The sequence below is a fragment of the Miscanthus floridulus genome, chromosome 9 (assembly GCF_019320115.1).
Source record: "Miscanthus floridulus cultivar M001 chromosome 9, ASM1932011v1, whole genome shotgun sequence".
In the NCBI taxonomy this organism is placed as follows: domain Eukaryota; kingdom Viridiplantae; phylum Streptophyta; class Magnoliopsida; order Poales; family Poaceae; genus Miscanthus; species Miscanthus floridulus.
In genome coordinates this window covers 100,225,985-100,240,379 of record NC_089588.1, presented here as the reverse complement: position 1 = coordinate 100,240,379, position 14,395 = coordinate 100,225,985, and positions in this window count along the sequence as shown.

The following is a 14,395-nucleotide window of genomic DNA, read 5'->3' as shown; positions in this document are numbered from 1 at the left end:
AGAATTAGAGACAATAGGTGCACAGAAAAGATTCAGAAGGATATTTGTTGCTCTAAAGCCATGCATTGATGGGTTCTTAGTTGGTTGCAGACCATTTTATTGGTTTAGATGCTTCTAGTCTGAATGGGAGGTATCTTGGGCAGTTGGTTTCAGCTACTGGGGTTGATGGCCATAATTGGTTGTACCATATTGCCTATAGTGTTTTTGACACAGAGACTGAAGATAACTAGAAGTGGTTCATGCAGAATTTGCACAGAGCTATAGGGGACCCTCTAGGATTGGTGATTTGTTCAGATGCTTGTAAAGGCCTAGAAAAGGCTATGGGAGCTGTCTTCCCACATGTTGAGAACAGGGAGTGCATAAGGTACTTGTACCAAAACTTCATGAAGCACTACTCAGGTGATGTGTTCACTAACCATCTGTATCCTGCTGCAAGGAGCTACAAAGAAGGCATGTTCAGGTGGCACATGAAGAAATTTTTTGACTTTGCTCCTGATGCAATTGAGTACCTTGAGGAACACCATTCTAGGATTTGGTATAGATGTGCCTCTCAGAGCTTAGCAAGTGTGATTACCTAACTAACAAAGTGTTAGAGAGTTTCAATGCACAGATTAAAAAGCTGAAGGGACTTCACCTCCATGAGTTGGTTGACAGGCTGAGGGAGCTCATAATAGAGAAGAGGTGCATTAGGAAGAAGATTGCAAGGCAGTGGGAGGATGGCATCCTCCCAGGTGTACTCAAGGTTCTCAATGCCATTAGCAAAAATTTGAAAGTAGTCAAGGTTGCAACTGTGACGATGGCATTGCAGAGGTCACAATATTAGATGACTAGAACAACCAGAAAAGGCACACAGTGGATCTTGAAAACCACAAGTGTTCCTGCAGGAATGGCAAATAACTGGTAAGCCTTGCAAGCACGCCCTGGCATGGATTTGCTCTAACAGAGGAGTCCAAATCTCTGACTATGTCCATGAGTATTACTTTGTTGCAAAGTTTAGAGCTACATATGAACAGAGAGTGGAACCTATGCTAGATAAGTCCCAGTGGCCTCATTTTGAGCTGGGATTTAAAGTTTTCCCACCATTACTTGGAAGAAGACCAGGCAGACCTAAAGTCACGGGCGGATCCATGTTGTGTTTACTGGGTGCGGCCGCACCCACGCCAGAATACATAATACTTTATAGTATATAAATTTTTTCTATATTCGCACCCCCCTGGCCCAAATACCTGCACCCACAGCCCAACTGGAAAGAGACCACAGCTCCTTGCAACTCGACAGCCAAACAGCCAGCAGCATCAACGCACGCACCCTGGCTGGCCGCCCAATCCTACGCAGTAGGCTTGCGGACGCTTCAACTGCAAGCTTCACCCATCGCTTCGACTGCACACCTCCTATCCTGGCTCCCGTGGCCTTCTCTACCGTTCGTCACTCCGCCTTCTCACCCTAAAGTGGTAAGGATAAGAGGTTGCTTGGAAAAAACAATACAAAGAAGAAAGTGAAATGTCGAAGGTGTGGAGATTTTGGACACTTTGCCAAGACATGCAAGGAACCTGAGATGGGACCGGATGGCCAACTTGCTGCTGCTCTGAATAAAAGGTATGAAAATAAGTATAGAAAATAATTTTGATCTGTTCACTACATACTGGTATGAAAATAAATAATTTTGAACTTAGTTTACAGGAAAAGGCTAGTTTAAGAAGAAGTTGGACCATCTCAAGTAAACAAGAAGAAGAAGGCACCTAAGAAAAAGAAGACACCTAAGATGAAGAAGAAGACACCAGTTAAGAAGAAATTAAAGAAAAATGCAGCAACTCCACCTGCACAGGTTGTTAGAAGCCCGTTTGATATGATAAATGATGGGCAGTAATGAAGCTACAACTTTATTTTGTGTGTAATGGCAAATGGCCTTCATGGCCTGTGAACTTGATATGTAATGGCGTTCATGGCCTGTTAGAAACCTACGGCTTATTTTGTGACTTAGGATATGTGGCCTATATGGCCTGGGAACCTGAACCTGTTATGTGATGGCCTAAATGGCAACTTGGTTGTGTGAATGGCCTATATGTCCTTTGAACCTGAACCTGATCTGTAATGGCCTAAATGGCATTTGAACCTTTCCTATCGATTACTCATCTACTCCTGTCGTCCTACGTCGTGGTGCTGGGTTCCTTGTGCTGATTCAGTGGTCTGATTATCTAAGCAACATCAACCCGCTCTAACTATATGTGGATTGTGTAAAATACTTTTGTATTGGCATGCTTGGCTATCCTCTATGTATGTTATAGTTATTGTGTCCTATACAATTGTATTACATCAGAGTTTAATCAAGTCCTGCAAAGCGATAGCTGTCGCCTTTACCAACTGCAGTCCCACACCTGTTCTCAAAGACACCCTTTGAACAGATTTACCTGGGGTATGTTCACTAACTAGATTTATTATTTAACACATTTAGGTGGACATTTTCATGCCATGCTATTCTTTGAATTGCATTGCGGCTAAAGTTTTGATATATTATTATCTATAATTATCCAATAGGAAACAAGAAAAGTTTAGTTGACGCAATGGGCAGCGGAATCAATCTAAGAGGAGATTTTACATATGTACATGAGCACCTACAAAGCCTCTTGTTTCAACTGTTCACTTCCACATACCAGCAACAACCACACCAATCATGACACGTACAAAGACTACTGAAAGCATCTAGGCCCCTAGTTGGGTTTCAGTGATTAATGACAATACATGATTACTGTGACTAACGTGTGTTTTGCAGAAACAATTGAGTTAGGTCATGGTAATGGAGATCGGCTAGGCAACTATGGTTGTCATGCCCCTATGATGAAAATCATTTCGGTTTTCAAAGGATGGACGACAAGGTTAAGGATGGACTAGTTCTAAGTGTTGTTTGGAGTTGGAGAGACACTTAGAGTAGTTTAGGACTCTGTTTTTCCTTTGGCCGTACTATTAAGGAGGGTATGAATGGGTAGCTTGACCTAGGTGAGTCTAGTGAGTTAGGTATGGTGCACACTTGTTAAAACTAGCACTAGGTAGCTCCACAACAGCCCTTTGATCTAATGGAGCAAACTTCATTCACAAATGTTCGAGAGTTAGAAGTGAATGGAGGGTCAAATACTGACCGGACGCTGGCTCAGAGTCCGGTCAGTTCATTTGACCAAGGTGAAATCGTTTGGAAATGACCGGACACTGCGAGGTCATGGCACCGAACGCTGAAGGCCAGCATCCGGTCGACTCCAGTAAGGTCCCAAAGAGGGAGAATCCTGATTGGATGCGTCTGGTCAATACTGACCGGACGCTGATCAGATTCCGGTTACTGACCGGACGCTGCTCAGCAAGTGACCGGACTCTGGAGGTCTAGCGTCCGGTCGACATCAGTAAGGTTTCAGTGAGGGGAAAATGTGACCGAACATGTCCAGTCAGTGCTGATCAAACACTGCTAGCGTCCGGTCAACTCTTAACCACTGGAGTTCAAGGTGTACGGACCGGTGCGTCCGGTCAACATGACCGGAGCGTCCGGTCACCCCGTAGAGGCACATAACGGTTCATTTTTCAGGCGGTGTTATAAATGCAACCTCCGCTCGTGTGTGGGGGTACTTTTGCTCATTCCAACAGCTGAGAAACATGTTTGTGAGTGCCAAGAAGAGCAAGGTCCTAGTGAGGTGATTGAGATTTGAGAATCCCAAAGAGAGCCTTCATTAGTGAAGATCAAGAGTAGCAAAGTGTGCATCCACCTTCTCATTAGGCTTGTCGTGGTCAAGTGAAAGTTCATGCTTGTTACTCTTGGTGATTGCCATTACCTAGATGGCTTGGTGGTGATTGGGAGTTTGGTGATTACCTGACGGAGCTTATGGGTGACCCAACTTAAGTTGTGAGCAGTTGTGGGTAATTCACTGCGATGGAGTGTCGAAGAATCAACCCGTAGAGAGCACTTGATCCTTACGCGGATCAAGGGGGAGCTACACCCTTGTGTGGGTGCTCCAACGAGGATTAGCGAGGAGTGGTGACTCTATGATACCTCGGCAAAACATCGCCGCGTTCCTCCTTCTCTATTTACTTTGAGCATTTACTTTAAGCATTTACTTTGAGCAATTCAATTTATGTCTTTACATTCTTAGAATTGCCATGCTAGAGTAGGATTGGAATTTAGGTTACAAGTCTTTTGTGCGGTAGAACAATTAGAAATACTTTCTAGGTACAAGGGGTTAATTGGGCTAACCATAGGATTTAATTATTGCTAAGAAATTTAGAAGTAGCCCAATTCACCCCCCCTCTTGGGTATCTTGATCCTTTCAATTGGTATCAGAGCCTCGTGCTCACGTATTTAGGCTTAACCGCCTAGAGCAAGATGTCTCACAGGGACGGATCTCCTCCTATCTTTGAGGGAGATGACTTTCCTTATTGGAAAATTCGCATAGAGGCATATCTAGAAGCTCTAGATGTTGGTATACTTAGAGCCGCCTCACATGGCTTCCCAAAACCTTGGGATGCTACTCACCTACAAGGCGATGAGGTAAATTACGAGAAGTGGAATGCAAAGGCTCAAAACACCATCTTTAGAGGCCTTTGCAAAGATGTGTTCAATCGGTTGAGGAACCACAAAGACGCCCATGCTCTATAGTCGGACGTTTGTGCGCTCCATGAGGGAACTAAGAGTGAGCATGAGGAACGCTATCATCTTGTCATGAAAAAGCTCAACTCTTTTGAAATGTATCCTAAAGAATGTGCTAATGAGATGTATTCACGTTTGAATGTTCTTGTAGAGGAAGTCAATGGGCTTGGACTCACTCAAATGCAACCATCCGATGTTGTAAGAAAAATCTTGAGTGTCCTCCCCATTGACAAATATGGGCATATTGTGACCATGCTACATCAAAGTGATCTTTCCACTGCTACACCGACATAAATCTTGGGAAAGATCAATGCTAATGAGATGTACATGCACATCACGCCACAAGATGGCTCATCCTCTACCAAGAAGAAAGATAAGGACTTAGCATTCAAAGCTAGTCAAGAGAAGGGCAAAGAAAGACTTGAGTATGAGAGCTCAAGTGATGATGAAGTTGATGATGAAAGTCTTGCTCTCATGGTAAAGAAGACCGCCAAGATGCTAAAGAAGCTTAACAAGAGTGGCATCAAGTTTAATGGCAAGAAGAAGAAGTTCTTCACTAGCTCTAGAAGGAAGCCAATCTCTGAGATGGATTGCTTCAATTGTGGAGAACTTGGTCATCTAGCACACCAATGCACTAAGCCCAAGAAAGACAAGTTCAAGAATAAATACAAGGGCAAGAAAGATGACTCAAGCAATGAAGAAGAAGAAGAGAAGAAGAAGAACAAGCCATACAAGAATAGAGATGGCAAGAAGAGGGACTTCCACAAGAAGAAGAAGAGTGGAAAGGCATACATTGTCGGTGATTAGCTCATGGACATTGATTCATCTAGTGCCTCAACCGATGATGATAGCGACAACGAGAAGGTGGCCACAATTGTTATCAACTCTTCATCATCTTCATCGCCACCACCGCCATCATCCTCTACACACCTATGCCTTATGGCCAAGGGTGACTGCAAGGTATCTAACAATAATGATAGTAGTGATGATGAGCATGCTAGTGATGATGATAGCGATAGTGATGATGATGAATATGAATCACCTACTTATGATGATCTTGCTAGATTACTAAAATAATACACTAAGATCATTATAAAAACTAGAGCTAAGAATGAAAAGCTAGAAGCTAAAAATGATGCTCTTTTAGCAAAATGTGATGTAGCCAAAAAGGCTAGCGTTGAGCTTAGAGAAGCAAATGATGCTATAACATCCAAACTCAAGGAGCTCAAATCTTCTAAGGAAGAGCTTAAAGATAAACATGATAAACTTGAGAGGACACATAATGAGCTCATCACTAGCCACAACAAGCTAAGAGAAGAATATACCACTCTTAAGGTTAATCATGATACTCTTGTTATTGCTTAAGAATTCTTATCCAATGAGCCACATGATGCTACTAACGATGTTGTTAAGATTGATATAGCTACATCATGTGATGACTTGATTATTGAGAGTATTGGGCAAAGTTCTAGTAGCAAGGGCAAGCAAGTGGTTGAGGCCGATGATTATGATGAGTTTGTCAAGCTCAAGAAAGTTCTTGAAGAACTCAAAACCACCAAGTCCATTGTGCTAGAAACTATTGTTCATGATGATGGTTTGATCCTTGAGAATGAGAAGCTCAAAGATGAGAACAAGAAGCTCAAGGAAGAGAAAAACAATGATGCTCTCAAGGAAGAAAACAAGAAGCTCAAATTGGAGAAAGAGCATCTTAAGATTGGATTGAGCAAGTTCACTAGAGGCAAGCATCTTCAAAGTGAGCTACTAATGAACATCATCATGAAGATGGATAGAAGTGGCATTGGGTATATGGCAAACAAAGAGAAGAAGGCTCAAGCTCAACATCAATAAAAGCCAAAGCCAAAGAAGTGTTTTGAGTGTGGACAAGAAGGCCACTTTGCTCATGAGTGCCAAACTCCACCACCACAACCCTTGCCCAAACATGCTAGACCCTTTGCTTTCAATGCTCACTACATGCTTAGAAAGGATTCTAGTGGAAAGATGAAAGTGATGTCCTTAGGTCCTCCCAACAAGAATAAGCCTAAGAAAATTTGGGTTGCAAAGTCACTTGTTGAGAAGGTGAAGGTCCCTCAACAAGTTTGGGTTCCTAAAGCTTGATCTCTTGTGTGTAGGTGAACTACAAGACCGGTGGAAGTCATTGGGTTATTGATAGTGGTTGCACACAATATAAAACCGGTGATCCTCGTATGTTCACCTCACTAGATGAAGAAGTAGATGGGCAAGAAAGAATCACATTTGGAGATAACTCAAAGGGCAAGGTCAAAGGATTGGGCAAAGTGGCAATATCAAATGATCATTCCATCTCCAATGTGCTATATGTTGCTTCATTGAGTTTCAACTTGCTATCCGTTGGACAATTGTGTGATCTTGACTTCTAATGCTTGTTTACCAAGAAGGAGTTGTTGTATCCAAGAAGGATGATGATCATGTGATATTCAAAGGATTTAGATACAACAACCTATATCTAGTGGACTTCATCTTCGAAGATGCAAACTTAAAGACATGCCTATTCACCAAAATAACACTTGGGTGGCTATGGCATAGAAGACTTGCTTATATTGGAATGAGCTCACTCAAGAAGCTTATGAAGAATGATTTGGTGAGAGGGTTGAAGGATGTGAAGTTTGAGAAGGACAAGCTTTGTAGTGCATGTCAAGCTAGCAAGCAAGTTGCAAATACCCATCCAACAAAAGCTTTCATGTCAACCGCAAGAGTGCTAGAACTCCTTCATATAGATTTATTTGGACCAATAACATACAAGAGTTTGGGAGGAAATCTTTATTGTCTTGTGATTGTTGATGACTATTCAAGGTATACATGGGTATTCTTCCTTCATGACAAATTCAAAGTTGCATCTTGCTTCAAGAAGTTTGCCAAGAGAGCACAAAATGAATTTGAAGTGAAGCTCAAAAAGATAAGAAGTGACAATGGGAAGGAGTTTGACAACACAAACATAGAAGCTTATTGTGATAAAGTTGAAATCAAACATAAGGTCTCCGCAACATATACTCCTCAACAAAATGGTGTAGTTGAGAGGAAGAACCAGACATTGATCACTCCTGCAAGAACAATGCTTGATGAGTACAACACCCCCGAAGCTCTATGGGCGGAAGCAATCAACACAACATGTTATGCATCAAACCACCTATTCCTTCAAAAGTTCCTTGGCAAGACACCTTATGAGTTGCCCAATGGGAAGAAGTCGGACGTCTCCTTCTTTAGGGTGTTTGGTTATAAATGTTACATCTACAAGAAGTGGCAACACCTAGGGAAGTTTCAAAGACGTTGTGATATTGGTTTTCTTGTTGGCTACTCATCAAAGTCCAAAGCATATAGAGTATTTAATCATGCCACCGGCTTGGTTGAAGAAACATATAATGTGGAATTTGATGAATCTAACGGCTCCCAAGGAGCACATGAGAATCTTGATGATGTAGGTGATGAACCATTGAGGGAGGCTATGAAGAACATTCCAGTTGGAGACATCAAGCCTCAAGATGATGAATATGATGTATAAGTGATTGATCCATCTTCTTCATCAAGTGTGCCACAAGATGGTGAAAAAGATGGAAGAGTAGAAAATAAAGATACTCATGTCTCCCGTGAACAAATGGTGGTATAAGCACAAGATGTTGATGCTCCACAACCTCCCTCTCAAGTGGTCAATAGAAGAAATACACCTCTACTTCAAGACCATCCACAAGATCTCATCATAGGGAGTCTATCAAAGGGTGTAATGACTCGATCTTAAAAACTTGCTTCAGTTATTGCTCATCACTCTTTTGTCTCTTGCTTTGAGCCTACTAAGGTAGAAGAAGCTCTTCAACATCCGGATTGGATAAATGCAATGCATGGAGAGTTGAACAACTTCACCCGCAATGAAGTTTGGACTCTTGAAGAGTGACCTAAAGGTGCAAGAGTCATTGGAATAAAGTGGGTGTTCCGAAACAAGCAAAATGATCAAGGTGTTGTTGTGAGGAATAAGGCAAGACTAGTGGCAAAGGGGTTCTCTCAAGTTGAAGGCTTGGATTTTAGAGAGACCTTTGCACCGGTTGCAAGATTAGAAGCCATCCGTACCCTCCTTGCATATGCATCACATCATGAAATAAAACTTTATCAAATGGATGTGAAAAATATATTTTTAAATGGCTTTATTAATGAACTTGTCTATGTTGATCAACCTCCCGGGTTTGTAGACCCTAGATATCCTAATCATGTTTATAGGTTGTCCAAGGCACTATATGGGCTTAAGCAAGCCCCAAGAGCTTGGTATGAGCGTATTTGGGACTTCCTTATTGAGAAGGGCTTCACCATTGGGAAGGTCGACACCACACTATTCACCAAGAAGTTTGATGGGCATATCTTCATTTGTCAAGTGTATGTTGATGATATCATCTTTGGATCATCAAATAAAGATTCATGCAAAGAGTTTGGTGAATTGATGTCGAAAGAGTTCAAGATGTCAATGATTTTAGAGCTTACATTCTTTCTTGGTTTTCAAGTCAAGCAAATGAGAGAAGGGATTTTCATCTCTCAAGAGAAATATACTAATGATCTTCTCAAGAGATTCAAGATGGATGAATGTAAGCCAATCAAGACACCAATGCCAACCAATGGACATCTCGACCTAGATGAGGGAGGTAACCCGGTTGATCAAACTCTCTACCACTCTATGATTGGTAGCTTGTTATATTTGACCGCATCTAGGCCCGACATCATGTTTAGTGTGTGTATGTGTGCTAGGTTTCAAGCTAATCCTAAGGAAACTCATTTAATTGCCGTAAAAAGAATCCTTAGGTATCTTAAGCACACACCAAGCATTAGCCTTTGGTATCTCAAAGGAGCTATATTTGAATTAGTTGGCTATTCTGATTCGGACTATGCCGGTTGCAAAGTTGATAGAAAGAGCACATCCGGAGGATGCCATTTGCTTGGTAGATCACTTGTGCCTTGGTCCTCCAAGAAGCAAAATAGTGTGGCTTTGTCCACCGCCGAAGCGGAATACATTGCCGCGGGTGCTTGTTGTGCACAAATACTTTATATAAAACAAACTTTGCTAGACTATGGTGTAGTCCTAGATAAAGTACCTCTTTTGTGCAACAATTAAAGTGTGGTAAAACTTGCAAATAATCCGGTTCAACACTCTCGCACCAAGCACATAGATATCCGCCATCACTTTCTTAGAGATCATGTTGCTAAAAATGATATATCACTAGAAGGTGTAAGGACCGAGGATCAATTGACGGATATCTTCACTAAACCGCTAGATGAGGCAACATTTTGTAGATTACGGAATGAGCTCAATGTGCTTGATTTTAGTAACTTCACTAAAAATTAAGCTTGTGTTGTCCCTTGCATTGCATTGTAATATACAACATGTTTAATGTTTTGTAATGCATATAGGGCTTGTCTAACATGGTTAAGATAAACCGCCGAAAAGCGTGCGAAGAAGCTTAACCTTCGATCAAACTTGACAAGCAACTGATTTACTTTCAAGTATTGCATTGCATATGCATGATTGTTATTTGTCGTTTGTCTTCAAATTGCTCTCTTATTTGCCTATTTTCTTAAAAAGAATTATAGCCTAAGGCAAAATATTTTGAAAAACTTGAGGGTTTAAGAGAGATCACTCACATTAGTCCCAATTAGTGTTTATTTGGATCTTATTGGAGTTGAGACTTGATTGGGAACAGGCAGCACGAACAACTTTGAAGATTTGATGGAAAAGGAGTGATCGGACGCTGCACCGGACTCTGATGTCCAGCGTCCGGTCAGTTCACAGGAGGTGAACAGCTGCTGAGCAGGAGTGACCGGATGCTGAAATAGTGTTTTCTCAACGTACGGTCAGAAGGAGCTTCAGCGTCCGGTCGATCATGAAGACGTCAAGGCTTGGTGACCGAACTCTGGCTGCATCCGTTTGGTGTCCACCGGACGCGTTCGGTCGTGGTTCTAGAGGAATTGGACCTCTCTGGAATCAACTGGACGCTGGGTGGCAACGTCCGGTCGCTGCCACCGGAGCGTCTGGTCAGTAGAAATCGTGCGGCATCAGGTTTCTTTCTCCGTTTCCTTTTCTGACTCAGGGAGGGGCACCCTATTTAGTCTCAGCGCGCCGTACCTTGACCTAATCTGCACCTTTGTCGCACCGTCATCGCCCGAATCGCCATCCCATGCCCTAGCCACCGAGCTTGCCTCCGCCTCCGCACAGCCATGCCCGCGCCATCTGCTCCAGCCGCTCACGCCGTGCCCCAGCACCGCTGTGACCCTCTCTAGAGCCACTACGCCAGCCCGTGCTCTCTGCTCCCGTGCGCCACCGTGCCTTGCCAGCGCCCGCCACCGGAGCCACCACAGCAGCAACTGCACGCCAACGAGCTTCCACCACAGCAGAGACGCCACTGAACTCCACCACAGTAGCACTGCCTGTGAAATTGCCCTAGCCACTGAGCACTTGCCTTTCATCATCTCGGTTGTCGATTTTCATCGAGCCACGAACCCTAGATCTTTCGGTGGTTCCCTGCGTGTCACTTCTCTTCTCTTCGGATCGCCGGTTCGTCAGGTAGCAAACCAGTTGTTTCAATTTCGTATCTAAATTGCTTACTTCCTAGGATTTCGCATCTATTAGATATATTATATTTATTTGTATACCCTATCTATTCCATCGTGCTGCGAGTCGGTGTCGTTGAGGTGTCAGTGGCAGTTGTTAGTTAACTCGGGGCCAAGCTTGCGAGTGCGGAACAAGGCCAAGCCTCGAAAGTGTCAGTTGATCTTTGTCAGGGGTAGTTGATTCTTCTTTGATCCATCAGATGGCTCGTACAAAGAATGTCGGAGGTGGTCCCGATGACGAGGATCCAAGGCCCCCGCCTTGCCAGCCTGCAGATCCGAAAGGAAAGGTGACAAAGAAGTTGGCAGTGAGGAAGTGTAAGTATCCAGATGCAGATACAACGAGAGCCGCCGCAGTTGCTGAGGCCGCAAAGTCTATCGAGAGAGGAGGTGCTCGCAGTGGAGTCCAGATTGCTGATCCGCTTTCACTAGAGGCGATGGCTTCACTTCAGCGAGTTGAGCGCCTCCATGGTGGTCCAGCTGTGACTCTCATGATTGGTGGACGGCGTGTTGCCATTGATGAGGTTCAGCCTCAGGGGGAGCCACAGCAGCAGCCTCAGCCCACATAGCAGACTCAGGAGCCTCAGCCAACTCAGCAAACTCATTAGCCACAGCTAGCAAAATCTCAGGAGGGTGAGCAGGCCTAGCAGGCTAAGGAGACAGAGCCGGCACCATAGCCACAGTTATGCCGCTCTGGTCGTACTCGTGTCCTAGTTTCACTAAGGCCAGCCACTCAGCGTAGGGGTTCTCATCCACCGCCTTGACCATAGGGTCTGCCTCTAGTGACCCATCTTGACCTGAGGGCCGCCACAGCCAAGCAGGTGCAGCAGCTGAGGTTCGTGGACTTTGAGGTGTGGTTTTCACCCAGGCGGGATGAGAGAGCATCAGAGGGATTCTATACACCCCTGCAGGAGGACTTCTATAATGCCTATCTGAACAGCGGAGCAGTTTTCATATCATAGAGGGTGTGCAACATCGAGTCTATTGTTGTAGTAGCTGGAGAGCACATTCACCCCTACCTTGCATATCTGCCGGGGTTGACAGATTTGATTGGATGGACCAGATTATATGTTCCATCTTGGGTTCGTCAGTTCTATGCATCTCTCTGGATTGACCCACATCACAGGTTTATACACTTTACATTTGGAGGCAGAGACTACCGGTTGATGAGCACCAGGGTTAGGGAGATTCTCAGGCTTCAGGAGTAGCCAGTCAGGCTCCATGACGTGTGCTATGGATAGACCACACCCCCCAGACGACCTCATGGTGGTATGGTACCTCCTACAGACTTGGTTTGTCACTGCTTCACAAAGCCCTTTGGCGAGGGGTCGAGGAGGACCCCCAGTGATCTCACTCCCACTGCTCAAGTGATTGAGGCTATCATGAGGACTTTACTTCCAAGGATGGGATATAGAGAGGGATTGACTCGGATATAGCTCTGGCTTCTCAACTCTCTGATGTAGCAGACAGTCTTTGATATCTAGGATCTTCTTCTGTCAGAGATGGAGGACACTATAGCTGAGGGATTCAGAGGTCACCGGCAGCTACCATATGCTCACTAGATCACATTCCTTATCCATAGAGCTATTATAGTTAAGTCGCCTGAGATGATTGCTGAGTACAGTGGTGCCACTATAGAGTTTCCTGCTTATAACCTGACTCAGATGATTCGCCATAGTACACCACAGGCACCTAGCTAGCCGCGCCATCATCCAGAGGTGCCAGAGTCTATAGCCCAGCAAGATGATATTATTAGGGGTATTGCAGCTACAGAGGAGGAGGAGCTTGCTCAGTAGGAGGGGTTGGTCACGAGCGAGCCCAGTGACAGTTCTGATGACGACTACCAGCCCGTTCCTCAGATGCCTCCACGACGCCATGATGCTGAGGCCGGTAGCTCCAGTTCAGCGCCACCTACCCCGTAGACTGACCCTGCTCTTCTTGCTATACTTGAGCGGATGAGGTAGGACCAGGCACGATAGGCTCAGGATACAGCTGCTACATTTGCTCAGTTTCAGACTCGACAGGATGAGTTCTAGCGCCAGCAGCTTGTTATTCAGTAGCAGACACAGGCACTACAGCAGCAGCAGCAGGCTATGCATCAGCAGCAGATCCTCATGCAGCAGCAGCTTCTCAGATTCATGCAGCATGTAGTGACAGCGATTGGGGCCCCACCGCCACAGACTTCGCCCCAGCTTGGTCAGCCTACCACCACTTCGATGACTCCAGCGTTACAGCCTAGTGGGCTTTAGAGTCAAGGATAGCCACCAGCACAGTATGCTTCACCGACAGAGCAGGTGTCCCAGTGGTTCGCTTCGCCAGTGGTAGCCCCGTAGTTCACACCACTTCAGATGGGCTTCACATCGGCACAGACGTCGTTGCTGCTTGAACCAGACACTTCAGTCTCCAGGAGTCTTGGAGCCTACTTCAGTGAGTTGATAGGGCAGCCCACTCCTCCATACCTACATGCTCCAGGACCTTCTATGGCTGCACCTATCACAACGATGATAGATACGCTCCCCTCCTCTATGGCATCATCAGAGCCGGCTGCTTCAGTTATACCAGCTCAGCCTATAGCAGCACCAGTTCCTGATCTGACCTAGACTGCTTCAGCATCACTTCTAGCTTCAGAGGGTCAGATAGCTTAGAGCTCAGGATCAGACGATGATGGCACCTAGTTCCACCTCGCTCCTCGTACCTCAACGCCTGGCTCGTCCGCTGTAGCCCCACTGACCTACCCTTAGGTTTTGGTGTTTGATGCCAAAGGGGGAGAGGGTTCGAGTATGTTAGGCTTAGGGGGAGCTACTTATCTAGGGGGAGCTTAGTTATTATATTAGCTTATCTATTTACATTTGGAGTTTTTATGTGTGAGATACATTATGCATTCATGTTTACTATATTTATGTGACAGTGATATCTACGTGATCATGATATTTGACATGTGTGCTCTCTACCTTGAATTCTTTATATGTCATATCACTTGTGCTATGCTCATTTGCCTTTGCTTCCACCTTTTACTCCGATGCAAATGAGCTTTATTACTTGTACTCATGCTTATTTCATATCTTTTGAGTACATCATGATGGCTTGGGTCATATAAGCTTGTCTAACACTTTTGTTCTTATTGCCAAAAGCTTATATGAACCAAGCATGTTAAAA